Genomic DNA, 15,402 nt, shown 5'->3' with positions numbered 1-15,402 from the left:
TAAAAACATAAATTACATTTTTTCAGGCAAGAATCGCCGAATTCTTAACTTCCGTCTTTCAGGTTTTATTTGCAAAGTTTGAATGAGAACAATCAGACACAGTGTGGGGTCTTTATGAGCCGCAGCAGTTATCTTTCACGCTTCAATTATCTAAGCTTTCCTATTTGGAATTCTCCAGTTCTAAAGCCTCCTCAAGAACTTCAGTTGATTTTGATTTTTTTTTTTTTTTTTTAAAAGACAAGGAATCTATATTATAAAAATCTGTTTTTTTGAATTAAGACCTCTCAGTTTTTATTAAATGCAGTAATATGCAGGCAGTCCAATACAATTACAATGAGAACATTTTAAAAAGCCAAAGGGGATTAGATCGCTTTCAGACAAGAGCACAAGGATTGCGTTCAGCTTTTCTAATAACAAAATCACAATAACATGAAATGGTATAGCCGCTACGTTTTGGCAAAATTCATTCAACTAATTCCAATAATTAATCTATTTTTATTTCTTTAACACTAACGTTTCAAACAAATCAATTCCAATGTGTGTTTTTTTTAATGCGATTCCTCTCCTGTTTTTGTTTGAAAACGTTGAAAATAAGTTTCAAAAGTTTTTTTTTATTAATTATGAAAAGACAGTTTTGTTTGTTACCGGGGTAAACATTTGCACAGCACTAAATTGGGTTATATTTTACACACAAAATATATTTGATCCCCACCTATTCACCAAGGTGCAGGATAACCTTATGTGGCATTTGCGAGACGGAAGGATGGAGCCTCACAACACTTGATCCATGTTCCATTTCACCCATGTGGAGCTACGCATTCCACACACAAGTGGATGTCACCACGTCTGAAGGTGCTTCAAAACTGATAGCCACATACGGACATGTGCTGCCAAAAACAATACGATGAAGTAACACCGATGACAGCTGCTTTATCTTCCCTGTGTGCACCTCCTCAAGGTAATGTGTTAAACAGCAGGTCAGGTGCTCATGCGTGCCAAATTTAAGTCTCAAGGGATTCCCAGAGATGTATAGATTATTTAATTTTTTTGCCAGTCTCACAATGAGGATGGTATTGTGGTGTCTTTAACTATATCTGTCTTTACAAACTATATTTATTGTGATATTTTATGGAAAAATGCTCTACAGTGATCTAAGTACTTTTTCCACCCGTGCTGTCTACAACGCCAGCCTATAAGGAGCACTCGAGCTCTGCTAGCTAGCCGCTAATTTATGCATGACGTAGCTATAAAAGGTGCCATAGTCGTTTGCTAGCACCCTGAACTGGCGGTTGATTTCAGAACAGTGTTGTGTTTGCATTGGGTGTGGAGCTAGACTAGTCAAGCTGTTATGTTCAAGCTGTTATGTTGAGACATGATGATGGGAACAACTTCAAAATAAAAGCGTGTCAAGGCATTCCCGTTCCTATATTATTTGTTAAAGTGAGGTTTATTTTGAAGTTTGCGTTCTCATCGCAGCTCCAATTAACATAAACAATTTTTTCCTGACATGGCCGCAAATGAGCGAGTGTCCATGCAAACAAAAAATGCCTCAAACATTTCATTTCAGTTCTAATTATTGTCTTATAAGCAGGGGTGAAATATGTGCACTCCTGCAGATTGAGTTCTGGCATTACTTAAGCTTTGGGTTCTCCGACGCTTTGTCAGTACATCAAGTCAGGCCTCCTTTTGGGTTTCTTTGCAGGTCTAGTTTCCGAGTCTAGGTTCCAATGCTTGCTGTGGTTATGTTGGATTTTTCTGTATAAAGACCTTTTATTTTCGTATTTTCGTGTCCAAACTCCGCTCCTCATATCACAGCTTTGTTGCAAATAGCTGATCAACCCAATAACGCAGTACGAAAAGTTACCAAATCTTATTTAATCTGCTCCTCCATTGCAAAAGCCAGCCCCACCACAGTGAAGACAGTGTAATTGCAATCTGCAATCTCACTAAATCGAGCTTCTGCTTCTTTACGGAATTGCGATGACATGATTAGTGTTTTCCTGCAGCGTGGGTTCTGTGAATAGGGATGGTGACAGCAGGCTAAGGGAAACAGCTCTGGGTTGTTGTTCTGGGCCTTTAAAAAGCACACAACCTACCACAACGGATGCCTGATCGCTGATTGCTCCCATGGCAAAACACAACAGCAACCTGTCTGCTTATTCCTATTTAGCGAAATTTGCAGCCATCTGTTTCTAAGGCTACTTGATTCCAGAAACTAATGAAAACAAATTATCTTGTGCTGCTGAATGATGAGGTGTGTGAGTGTATCATCACATACTCATGCACTCCCACACCCTCTTCAATACCATACTGCTGAATCTACCTCCACAGTGTGCTTATGTCCAACTTCTTTTGTGTAGTTTTATTTTTTAATGTGTCAACATTCTCTCTTATTTTTGGTTATCTAAAAACAATGTGGCTAATCTAAACGCTCAGTCATCCTGTTCAATTAAAACTAAGGATGTGAAGGTTGGTACATAATGCTGGTGAACTAATCATTTTTCTTTTTTAATGCTGATTATGATTTTTGAAAAAAAAACTTGGCATTTTTGGATGGAAAAAAACCCAAAAAGAAACTTAAAACGGAGCACTGTGCAATCTGTGTCTGATTTAATAAATGTTGTACTACATTTGTAGTTGTATCTCAAGGATTATTTTATTGTGCAACCTCCAAAGACTGATCTTGGCAAATCCTCTATTTTATTTCTGGTTCATCTGCCAAAAAACTGTCACAAATGCCAATGTGCTACCATACAAAACACAACCAACGAAAAACACACACAAAATCTCGCAAAAGAATCACTATAATACAACTAAGCAACAACTTTATTCATTCTCTAATTAATTTGCTCTTAATTTGCGAAGAAAACATAGCTTTAAAAATATAAAATGTTTTGCAAAGGAGTCACATTAGAAATTTAACAATATGTTACTCCCTGTTCCAATTAATTTGCTCTCATTTAGAAAATAAAACTGAACTGCTACTGTCATGGCATAAAAAGTATTTAATTATATTTTTTACCTGCAGTAACTCTGTTAAAATCTCACCGAAGTGCCTTCACATACTCCCATTCAAACTCGTACCCCCTTTTGAGAGCTGCTGCTCTTGAATATTGTCTTACAAAAAGCTGAAATTTGACCAGCATGTTGTAGCGTTGCGGTGTCTCTTTGGGTGCTTACCGGACCCCCAGAAAAAGTGAGGATGGAAACAAAGCGATGAAACTGTGGGGTCTTTTTTCCCCTTTCACATTCATCTTGTGAAACGATGTGCTTTCAACAAAGATTGCCAAAGAGGTAAATAGCAATAAAAGGGGATTGGAGAATACATGATGCATTGCCAAGTGTTGGGTTCGGGCATCTGGCAACAGATACCATGGAGGTGATGTCATCTTCAGTTTTACACTTTTGTTTGCTTCAATTCACTTATATGTGGATCTTTAACTGATCTGAATTTCTTGTGGCGACAACGCAGAATCCAACTTTTCCTCCTTTTGGTGACCAGAGCAAGGCTTACAAGGCTTTTAAGCAGAAGTATGCATTATCTAACTATTAAAGTGTATTTGAGCCATAAAATGAAAACATATGAAGTCAGTCTATCATAGGATGTGACACTGCAGTACAATGATTGCAATATGAAACAGTCCAAAGTCTAAATTTGACCACTGGCATTTTACTCACACAACATTTACACAGTCCTACCCGTAATGTCAGGATGAATTTGTCCCTAACTGTTTCTGGGTAATGTGTGTATATGTCTCCTGTCAATAAAGTGCAGTCAACCTATTTGCTGTATGGATTGTTGAAACTTTTCTACACAAACGTTTTTATTGGCTCCGGAGTTGATTTTTTTTTTTGCCACAAAATGCTTGCACTAACCATTTGTCATGTTTCCTCAGCTGGGGAATAATCACCTCCCCTCCTCACGCATCTCCACTCTGCCTCCTACCGGTCCATCTCTCGCTGCTTTAAATGGCTGGTCAATAGAAATGGCTGCAGAGAAGAAAAGAGTTTTTTTTTTGATGAACCAAAGTCAAACTCAATTAAATGTGATTGGCAGAAATGGAAAAAAATAAAATAAACATTTTGACTGCACACAATAATGTCATTCGGGACTTGGATTAAAAATCACAGATTTAACAGAATTGAATTTCACCACAACCAGCATGATGGCTGCAGAAACTTGCGCAATGCCTTTTTGGGGCATGTTTGCTAACGAGTTAGGGAGCGGCATATACAGCACAGAGCTGGCTGCAATTTGAAGGCAGTGCAGCTATGTTTGCAAGACACATGGATGCAGTGACATTGACTCCATAGTGAAAACCCCTGATCAAAATTCTTCAACTCTCCAACTACCATTAACAAAACCCTCGTTTATCAGTGTAATCAATCTTCCAAGTTTTTTTTTTCACTTGGTCTGCAATTAAATAAGAAATTCAACTTTTTATTTTCACTGAGTCAACCTAAATTAATGGCTTTACATTCCCAGCCCTAATTTATAATCATCTTTTATATTATGCAACACAATAAGCGGTGTCCAAATATTTGATGCATTTTCTTTACAATTTACTCAAATTTACAGCTCATCATAAAAAAAAGTCTGCAGTGCACCCTATTAAGCGTCCATCCACAATTGTTGAAAATCTGCAACATAAAATTTTTAGTCCTTCATGAAAGAAGACTGATTATCTTTGTGAGGCATCAAAACATTTGCACATCTGATTTGAAAAACAATGTTCACCATTTTTGCCTATTTTCTGACATGTAACAGACCAGTTTTCATTTTTGAAAATCTGACGCCTGCCGAGGTTTTACTACAAGTAGTCTGTAGCTAGTAGCACAAGAATTACTAAGCACTAATCACTTATTTCCATACACTTTGACTACAACTTCATTTTTGCGCATGTGTGTACCATTGAATGAAAGTGAGGTTCTTAAAAAACACACTGATCAGCTTTTACATTTGCTCACTGGTCCACATAACCCAGAAATTGGCCACCAGGTTCATTGGAGCGGTTCCTTTATGCTATGTGAATTCCATCTATAAACCTATAAAAAAAAAAAAAAAAACATTAACGATGACCCAATCATACATCAGGGGAAGACTATAAAGTATACGAAACATGTTTCTCACAAGGTATTGCCTTTTTATGAAAAATTCAGCTCATCCAGTCATGAGATTACATGCTCTCACTCAATTTAGGATGAATAATGGTGAATGGAGCACACATTGACAAGCTCAGTCTTCTCTATTGCTTCAAAGCACACCTAGACACCCACATCAGTGAAACGCGTTATGCCTCACTCAGACAACGTGGCAGGTTAGAAATGAGGACGCCAATGGTGAGATCAATTGTCTGAGAGTATTACTTTGAAGTTCTGGAAACGGGACGAGGAATCACCCGCCATAAAGACGTATGCGTAAGCGCTGAGCTATTTGCTCTGGTGCCTGTGCGGTTATGGCTCCCTGGGGAGAGCTGGCTCGGGCCCCAGTGAGATCACACCGGCGCGGATGAGGCGGGAGTCCACTCGGAGGCGGAACTAATGGGCCCATGTGTTCATGTGCGCTTCTGAGCGCCAGATGCGAGAAAAGCGGGTGTCCAGTGAGGTTTTCACAACACCTCCCACAGAGGCAGGACGAAAATGGAGTAAGACTTCACATGCATGCCAGACATGTATTATTAAGTGTGCATACAGTGCGTACACATGGAATTCTGACATGGTTTTCAACTGGCAGGAATGCTGTAGTTTCTAGCATGTACACACACAAACACACTTTTGACACATCCTACTAGCCTCACGGGGCCCGATGATTGGCATGTATTCTCTTGCTTAGCACTTAACAGACGGGCATAAAATGGCTCTGGGTAGCTATCGTTTCCATATGAATTCTAGTTTCACCGGTAAAAACCGTGAACAGATTCTAGTGCATGTGATTGATGCAGACGTAACCTCTGTGATCTCATGTCTTTATTCAAAATTGGTAGCTGATGGGTTGTTTTCGACGTCACATTTGTTAATCCCACTTTCCTGTGTATAACGGATTTGGCATCAAATGAACATAATCTTCAGTCATTATCTTATCTACTAAATGTAACCTTCTTTTTCTATGGCCCTTGCTGTTTCGGTTGGAGGATCATCTGGGCATCTTCAGATCAGTTGCAAGAAACACAGGAATCTTCCATCAAGGACTTTCGTTCAGGAATGAATACAACTACATGGGGAGTTATTTTAGAAGATGCTGTGCAGTGACAAAACACAAAGCATGAATAGTGATCACATAAAACATCTAGTAAGAGCTCAATGTAAAACTACACATCATGACAAGCCAAAGACAGTAGACAAGTGGCTGGCAACCTTTTCTCAATGATGTATCTTCTGTGAAAGACAAGCTCCAGCAAAGCAATTTTGGCCGAAAAAAAAAGACTTAAAATAGATTGCTGTGTCTCCTCCATATGTCTGAGTTATTAAATTTTAGACCTACAAATGCTGTCCAAAGTTGAACTTGGCTTATTTTAAAGTTAAATTTGTATTTAAAAAGTTACATTTGACCCTAGAAAAAAATTAAGTTATACTTATGCATATTTTATTTCTGGCTTGTCAATAATGACAGTGCACATCCATAAAAGTCATACAAGTCATACAATGTTTTGCAGAGGAGGCACTGCAACACAGGTTTAGCAATAAACTGTTCCAATTAATTTCCTCTTAAATTGAGAGAGAAAAGGAAAAGCATTAAATTAGATTTACTGATACCTGCAGACACCTGGTTAAAACCTTCTCGTACCCCCCCATTGGTACTCATACCTAAATTTGAAAAGAGCAATAACAGCTACATTCTATAAATTGTATTTGTCATAAAAGCAGCATGGAAATTACCATTTGGTTACACCTTAAAATTATAAATGTTGCTTATGTTTAATGGTCTCCCTTTTGTGAGTGTAATATACAAATTAGGACTGGCTAGAAGTACAAATTTCACACATCCTCTGTAAGGCCAAGTGAGTGATACTAATAGCGGCTGCGAAGTGATTTTCCTCCACCTAAAAGAAATGTTAGCCTTGGCGGGCCCCCGCTAAAGCAAACGTAATCAGCGATGAAGCTACAGTGTCAGCAAAATATATGTCAGGAGTACTTAGATGAAATGTATTGTGGCTTTATGAGTCAAAGGATTACAAAAATATTAGGAGATCATATCCTGATCCCTATTTGCTGATACCAATCATACAGTATAATTTCAATGCCATAAGAAAATAGTGAATTTTTGCTGACTATGGATTAGTGTTAAGTGGACTGAAGTGCCCAAAATAACATTCAGGTTGGAGTAACATGTTTGATTGGCCGAACCCCAGAAATAGATCATATTGCATGGCCAATTAGCATTCAGGATTTGAGAAATTATGCGCAATTATCATACCGGATCAGCATTACACGTTTAATCTTACCACAATTTAGGACGGCCCAATTGTATCTTAGTGGTTTTCCATGTTTTTCATGCAAGTTACGCCACATCCGCCCACTTTTATCACGGAAAACACGCTCTTGTCAAAATAGAAGAAGAGCGCACACATCATTCAGGAATTTCAAACATGACTGGATGAGCAGTGAGTTTGGACCGAGATTTCTTTTTTGGACACGGAGGACGAATGAAATGCCAATGACTGGATGCTCCTGTCCTGCTCAGTTACTCATAACACTGACTTCATGAGGGTTTGACGGGAAAAGATGACAAAACTTGAGGAGCGAGAAAAACAACAAGATTTTGAAGGTAAAATTCATAGGTTATGGGAACCAGTCACATTTCTTGCATTTTAATGTAAGAAAAAACTACATTAGTCTACAAGTGTTTATAGGGAGATATAGGTTGAAAAAAAGTAGTTGTGCTCATTCCAAAAAGTAAAGTTTACCTAAGTATTGACGTGTAACTTCGACACAATGAGACAGTCGGCCGATCGATATTATTGACCAATGTTGTCCAAACTTTTTTTTTTCAAGGAAAGGCAATACAAATATATGGTAGCACCTTAAAAGATTCGTGGCGCTTTGTGAACCTCATAGTGATCCAGCAGAGGGGATTTGATAAATCACTGAAAAATGCAGTAATATTAAAGCTTTCCATTCTCAGTGACATATTTTCAGAATGTCAGATCAAGTTCTCAAAGTGGCATGTCAAGCTGTCTTCCTGATTTCTTTCCGAGTCTAATATTACACAGTTTTGTGAGTGTCTAGTTTTACAGGTCCAGTTTCCGAGTCTAGTTTTCTGGGTTGGGGTTATGTTATTTTTTTTGTATTTAAAAACGTTATCCTCATCCATATTGGTATCCTGTCTGCTAGGTCCATCATCCTCAGGTGCATAATTGGTGAAATAACATGATGCATTTGTTTGTCAAAGTATTTGTAAGAGTCCAAGAAGGTCATGTGATGTTTATCTCAGCAGCTGAAGGTCTATTTGTGAGATCTCTCAGGCAATCTTTACATCGATTTGGTTGTGGCAGACAGGGTGACTTAAATCTTCCTCCTGTGAGGATTACTCTGACCGAGACGTGTTCGATCCTCATGTCGATGGTAAGCCTTTGATGGCCTCAGCGCTTTGATGGCTGGTAGGATGAATTGTAAGCACCTTTGTGAGACACACACAACGACCCAAAGCATCATCGCCCACTGGGACGTGATATTTTGCTGACATTCTGTTGTCACTTCATCTCGACCTCACAAACCTGAAGAATTGAATTGTTGTTGTTGTTGTTTTTCTAACCGTTTATAGCGACTATCCCTCTCATGCTTGTGACACCGGACTCCAATTCATCACTTACTTTTATAGTCAGGGAGTAGGGATGGATTTTTGAATCTATTCCTTGGATTTACAGATGCTACTGTTCACATTTTTACTGTTGATTCTATTCCAACAAAGAAAGCAAATCCCATAGCTTGTATTTTTAGGAACAACGCCACCATTTTCTTTGTCAGACTTTTTTATTTTACACTACTTGGGATTTGGATGCTTAATTTTATCATTAGCTTTTTTAAACTAAAACCTACCATAACCTTTACAGGTGAACTTCATTTGATCTTTCTTGAACTTTTGAACAAACGCGTTTGTGTTCAACGTTAGTTTCCAATTTTATGCCTTTCTGTGACTCAATAATCTTAGAATTTTATTGTGTACTGTTGCTATACATTTGACAATAAAACTCGAACTTGAATCAAATGAATAAATAAATAAATGAACAAACAAATAAATACATAATTAATATCCAGTGGAAAGAAAATGCCCCACTAAAAGAAGAACAACTTATTTCGAGGAGTACAGAAAAGAGAACTAAACAGAATAAAATGGTCTCCTTTTGGATACTCAGCGATTGGTGGAATAAATTTGAGGTTGCCTTTAGCAGTCATATATGGGACATTTGAAAAACAGGTTTAAAATTTGCCAAGGTTTGTAGAGTTATAGACACACTGACAGCGACGTGAATGGATTTTCGAACACTAAATCTCACCATAGGTCAGTGCTTTGTTTTCCCACAACTTCTGTCTCACACTCGACCCAGAACTGTCTGCGAGCTTCTCAGAGCCCCATGGACCAGCGAGAGCAAAAAAGGAGGGAAAAATGGCAATAGAAAAAGTGATTGTGAAATGTGGGAGCGAGAAGTGTCTGGCACCGTTCTTCTTGTTTGCTCAGTAAACTCCAAAGCCTGTGTGTGTGTGTGTTTTTTCTGCCGAGGGAAATGCCCACATTGTTGGGCCCGGAGACCGTGGTTACAGGCCAGCTTCGGACCCAGCCAGCCACGTTGCGACAAACAACAAGATGAAGGTCAGCTAATATAGCAGTTAATTCCACTTCCTGGTCCCCATGACACCCGGGGCCGGGTTTATTTGAAGATCCCAGACCCCGAAGTCACTCTGGAGTTTGTTTTTGTCCATGAGCATTTCAGATATGAATGTATCCCAATGAGGAGTGGGTGGAAGAAAGACGGCGAGGTGGGACGAGAGCCAAGCTTTTAAGGAGGAAAATTCCACATAGTCTTTTTTCCTTTTTCCATCTTCTGTCATTGATTTAGCATTAACAACATGCTCACGTGGATTTCAGATATTCACGCAACACAAGATTACAAAAGGACATCCAAATGTTCTCATTTCTTTGTCAAAACAACCTGTTATTTTTTCAACCTCCACGGACTACAATACGATGTAAAAAACAAAACAAAAAACAAAGAAGTAAAACTGAGGGGGACTGTTGACTTCATCTCTGACTGAGATGTTATGGGTTTTGCTGTACAATCCACAATATGCACCTACTATTACTCCAAGAAAGATTTGTGGCAAATGTGCTGTGCCTTGTGCCAACCACCAGCATCTGCTATTCAAGAAATGTCTGCCTTATCCAAAAAAAGACATACAGGTAAAATGTAGTTGTTCTGTTATTCTTATTACAAAGCCAAGAAGACATTTTTGTTAGTCAGTTCACAACATTATAACGTTATTTTGATGGCATAAAAGCTTGAGCCAACACTAGATAGCATTTTTCTTTTCAGTGCAAGAAAGACAATACATTTTCCCCCATTGTTGGCTCTGTAGTATTGTATATAACTGACAGAAAAAATCATTTTAATGTTTTCCTCTTGACTTAAGTCGGTGTGTCTTTCCTCCTCCTACAATTAATTCATGATTCATGATGATCCAAACGGGTTTCTTCAAAGGAGTGTCTTTCATTTATTTTGGTTTTATTTTACAGTCTGTTTACGCGGAATGACAGTTAAGAATGTTACAGCGTTACCAAAAATATCAGTTGTAGAGTTATTTTTTTATGATGAGCTTGCAAATATACTTATTTGTTTCATATGATTTCCAATGAAAAACTATATGGCTGCCTCATACAATAGATTGGATTTAGCTTTTGCCATTTAACTGTCCTTGGCAGTATTTTTTCCTATAAACGTTTGGTTAAAAACAATAAATTCAATCATAAGCATTGTCATTAAAAAAAAAACCCTGACCCCAAGGAATATTTTCTTTACACAAAACGTCAGATAGCTTTTAATGTTCTTTTGTGCAGAATGGAATTAGCCAGGGCTCCTCTGGGAGATAAATGACATATTTTTCAATGTGATCCATTCACGCTGATCTTAATGTGATTGTCTGTGAGGATAGACATGAAAAAGAACTATTTTATGAGCTTATTGTCTTGCTGCACGTTTAACTGAAAGCCAGAGAATGCACATGGGAGTCTGGGAGGGTTAAAATATACTACACAAGATCCAAAAGCCAAGTGGATTAATCCTGTATGGAAATGGTAATGAGAAGAAAGCTCTCTGTCTGTGTGCACTCTCCTATCCAAGATGGGATGGAGGCCTCTCTAGTGGGGTTTCTCCAGGATGCATAAGAAGAGCTTTTGTGCCCCCAATGTAGTAAGCCAGAAATACAGCTTTTGAACCATGTGCATTGAAAGAGAGACAGAGAAATGGAGAGGTTTGGGGGGAATGAATTGGTGACAAAGAAGAGTCGGGGGTTGGGAGGACTCTGAAGGTGTTAGTGTCAAATGCAGAGGGTGTAATGCGCCTATGCGTATCCATGCGTGTGTGTGTGTGTGAGTGTGAGTGTGAGCGCAGTGGTCACACAGAGAGTCTGATATCAAGTGCCTCTTTAAGCTCTCCTTACATCCCCAAAGATGCTTCACTCTTCAGTTCCCACTGCCCAACTTCACATCACATGACTGTGAATGAGGGCTTGGGAAAAACAGAAATGGATGACTGCTTGAAAACGTATAGCTTTTTTTGGACGCCTCGAATATTTGGAAATGCTAAGTGAGGACGTCAACGCCAGCAAGGCATCCTGGGACCTATCCAGCTGACTGAGGGTGTTAGGCTGAGTACACCCTGCACTGGTCACCAGCCAATCAGAGTACACATATGGCCAAAAAAAACATTCACACTTATGGTCAATTTGGAGTCGTCAATTCATTTAGCATACATATTTTTTGGAAAACGGATCAGAAGCACCTTTTTTGATGTTTCCATGATGTGCAGCATGGCCCTGTGAGCACAGATTAGGCACAGTGGCACTTAAGACTGATGATGCAAATCAGTCTCTGTGATCCTCTCGGGTGTTCCCCCTTCTTCGTCCCAAACAGCTAATCCACTTAAATATCTCAGGCCCTTCAACTCTGTGCCCAAACTCATTTGGATAGGTCTCAATAATTGCTTCTCCCCCTCTCAGTGTGATAGACACCCACAATAACAGTCATTAGAACCGTGTTAAAATTATACCAGAATGCTGTGGAAATGCAGAGAAATGACTTCCTGCTAATTAGATTATTATTGGACAATCTGATGTTTCTAATTCTGAAACCACATTGGTACAAAGCATTGTTAAGAAATGAATCCACTCTATGCTATTTTTTCATGTTGTATATTTCACTGGTTGAAAGAGAACATAAAATATTACTGCTATGTTTGTTATATTAAGGGCCATTTTTTTAAAATTCATTTTTAACATAGAAATTTTAACATGGAAATGCTGCACCCAGAGTTTAAAGCTAATAGTTTTAAACCCGTCCCAAGTCTGACTTTTCTATACTTCTTTTTCAACCACTTTTATAACCTGCAAATACTTGACCTTGCAGTGAAATAAAATATATATGTCACGTCTATCTCCCAAAAAAAAAAAAATCTCATCATCTTTGTCAGTAGCATCCAAGATGAAAGATTTATATAGTACGTGGAAGTAAATTGATTTACGTTCCAAATGCATTCCATGATAATGGAGACAGATTTTACTCTTATTTTATAGTTACATAGTATTTCTATTTACTTATCATACCGGCAGTCTGGAACCAAATTCTTCACATATTTGGTTTTAGTGGTTTAGTTCTACCCTACCATCAAAGAATTTACGATGCAATTTTAAAATGACTCGACATTTTTTTCACCGAAATTTGATAGAATTTGTTGTGTGTACAACTCGAGTTGAAAATCATTGTAGTCCTTGGAATACAATCAAAAAAGGTTACCGCGAAAATGTGACTTCATCTGTCCCTTATGAAAATCATTGATACAGTGTTCATTTAATGGGGAATAGAAAACCCTTTTGATAAGTGAATTCATACGATCATGAATAAAGTCTATGAAATGTATTTAGTAAAATTATTTATCTATTTAATTTACAACAAACAACATTCACTGCAACAGAGCGTGGCAAGAGCGGCCACTAACTCTCCCTGAACACGATGTGATGCGAGAACGATGTTGAAGAATATGACCCCAAAAATGGTCAAAATACTTCACAATATTACACAAACGCTGACTTAATTCTGATATTACCTTTAAATTGAAGCAAGTGAAACAGAAATCTGATAAAGCACAGATAATCTTTACTAACAGCAAAATTACACATGATCAGTAACCCCACTCCAAGTATCGATGTTGACAGATTTGGTAATTATTGCAGTTACCAAACAGTAGTGAGTGCAACGTGATGAAATTGAAAAATTGTTTCCTGATCTGGACCTCATTAACTTTAGTGTGTCCCTGCTCTCTATTAAGTGCTTCAAGAACTTTTTTATACCTTCTATTGAATTCTATTTGAACATGTTTACCCCAGCGAGTCTGCAGATATTTACAATACATGGAAAATGTGGTCATGTTCTGTAGGTATTTGTTGGGGTTAGTATATTATAGGAAGAACATCCCCTAAATGAGAGATGAATTCATATTGTGTGAATGCTCCAATGCTCCGTAGTTTCTACAGAACATGCAAGCTTCCTGTCAGTTGCCAGCACACAAAGAGCAAGAAGGTCTTTCAGACTTCGTTAGCCTCATTGTGTCACATCACTGGCAACAGCAAGCCAGGCCAGTGGAATTGTTTTTTCTCATTCCAAAATGTACTCTCATCGTTAACAGGAAGACAATGGCAGTGGCGCAACTGGAAAGTTCCGAAATGATGCTGCTGATGGGCCTGTTCTCCGCTTTGTGACCATCATCCAGAAGCCAGAAAGTCATATGTTCCTTCCCTGCCCAAACACTCTCAAAAGTGTCAACCTGTACATTTATGAACACAGCGCTGTGGAGAAATCCAACTGCTCCTACGTTGAACTGTTTAGCTTATCACTGCTACACTTTTTAAACATTAAAATAAAAGCCAAAATTCAAATGTTTTGGGGTTTTCTCCTCTAACTTTTATTTTGACAGATTTCAACCACTCTAACTTTAAACTGTTCAGTTTATGCATACCATCCCCCCCCCCAAAAAAATCTTGTAATCTTTAGTTCTTTCTTCTAATTTCCACACTTTCTGACCAATTTAAACCACTTAACGCTTAGCTCATCCCTGCTACAATTGTTTATTCAAATTTCTATATAAAAGCAAGAAAAATTATTATTATTGTAGTTAAAAACTATTATATTATATTTGATACATTCCACATCATTTTACACAGTTCTATAATTTTTCATGCAGCTTTCAGTACTTAATTTCTCCAAATTTGCTTCATCTAGTTTTATTTACATTTTTTGCTATTGCCGTACTGCTTCAATTCGTTGAGGTCAGGGTTCTTAGCATGTTCACCAAAAAAAAAAGAAGAAAGATTTACCTGGTCATTCGGGAACAGAGAAGGCCCTTCTTGGAACTGCCATCTTGCGCAAACTATCCAGAAAGATTTAAACTTAAGATTCAGGTGAAATGCCTTGAAGATTGTTCCTAAATATTTTTGTCAGAACAGTATACCTTCACAATAAAACCAACAGTATCTAATGCCTCTCGCAGTTTATAAGCAAGTTGGACATATTTTACAGCCAGTGTGCCAAAGTTAATGGAGAACACAGCTTACACTCTTAACAAGTTGCTCCCTTTTGAGTATTTGTAGCATGAGTATATCACCGTCCTGTCAATTCAGATGGACTCTCATTTGAAACATGTCCACAAAGTCGTATTTGGTTTTAAAACCCCCTCATGAATAGAGTGACTGATGTTTCCTCCCAACTTCAGGAACATCTGCAGTTTAGATTAAAATTTGCAGGTGACATCACCCGTCATGGTTAAAATTGTCATTACTATAGGACCAAACGTAAGAAGCGTCTGCTTTGTTCAAAGCTTAGTTCTTTAATTTTGTTTAGTTCTATTTTTAAAAAGTTTTACTATAGGTATGGTTCAGGTCGTGAGATGATTTTGTGGAGCATTAAAAAACAATTAATCCATCAGTTCACTGTTCATAATCAATAGTCAAACTATTTTTACGAGCAAAGTTCGGAGGAGCAATCCGACTTACAAGCAGAAGTTGCCGTGCTTCTATGAAATGGCTTGCTTATTGCTTCAGTGAAACAAAATAGAGCACTACCCTCCCGTTCACATTAGCATCTATTATTTATTTTTATCATTATCTTGCATGTATTTTATGAGGAAACAAAAGGAATAC

The sequence above is a fragment of the Hippichthys cyanospilos genome, chromosome 16 (genome assembly GCF_059441005.1).
Source record: "Hippichthys cyanospilos isolate Australia breed blue-spotted pipefish chromosome 16, RoL_Hcya_1.0, whole genome shotgun sequence".
Taxonomy (NCBI): Eukaryota; Metazoa; Chordata; class Actinopteri; order Syngnathiformes; family Syngnathidae; genus Hippichthys; species Hippichthys cyanospilos.
The sequence above is the reverse complement of the archived record's forward strand: the minus strand, read 5'-3'. Positions refer to the sequence as shown.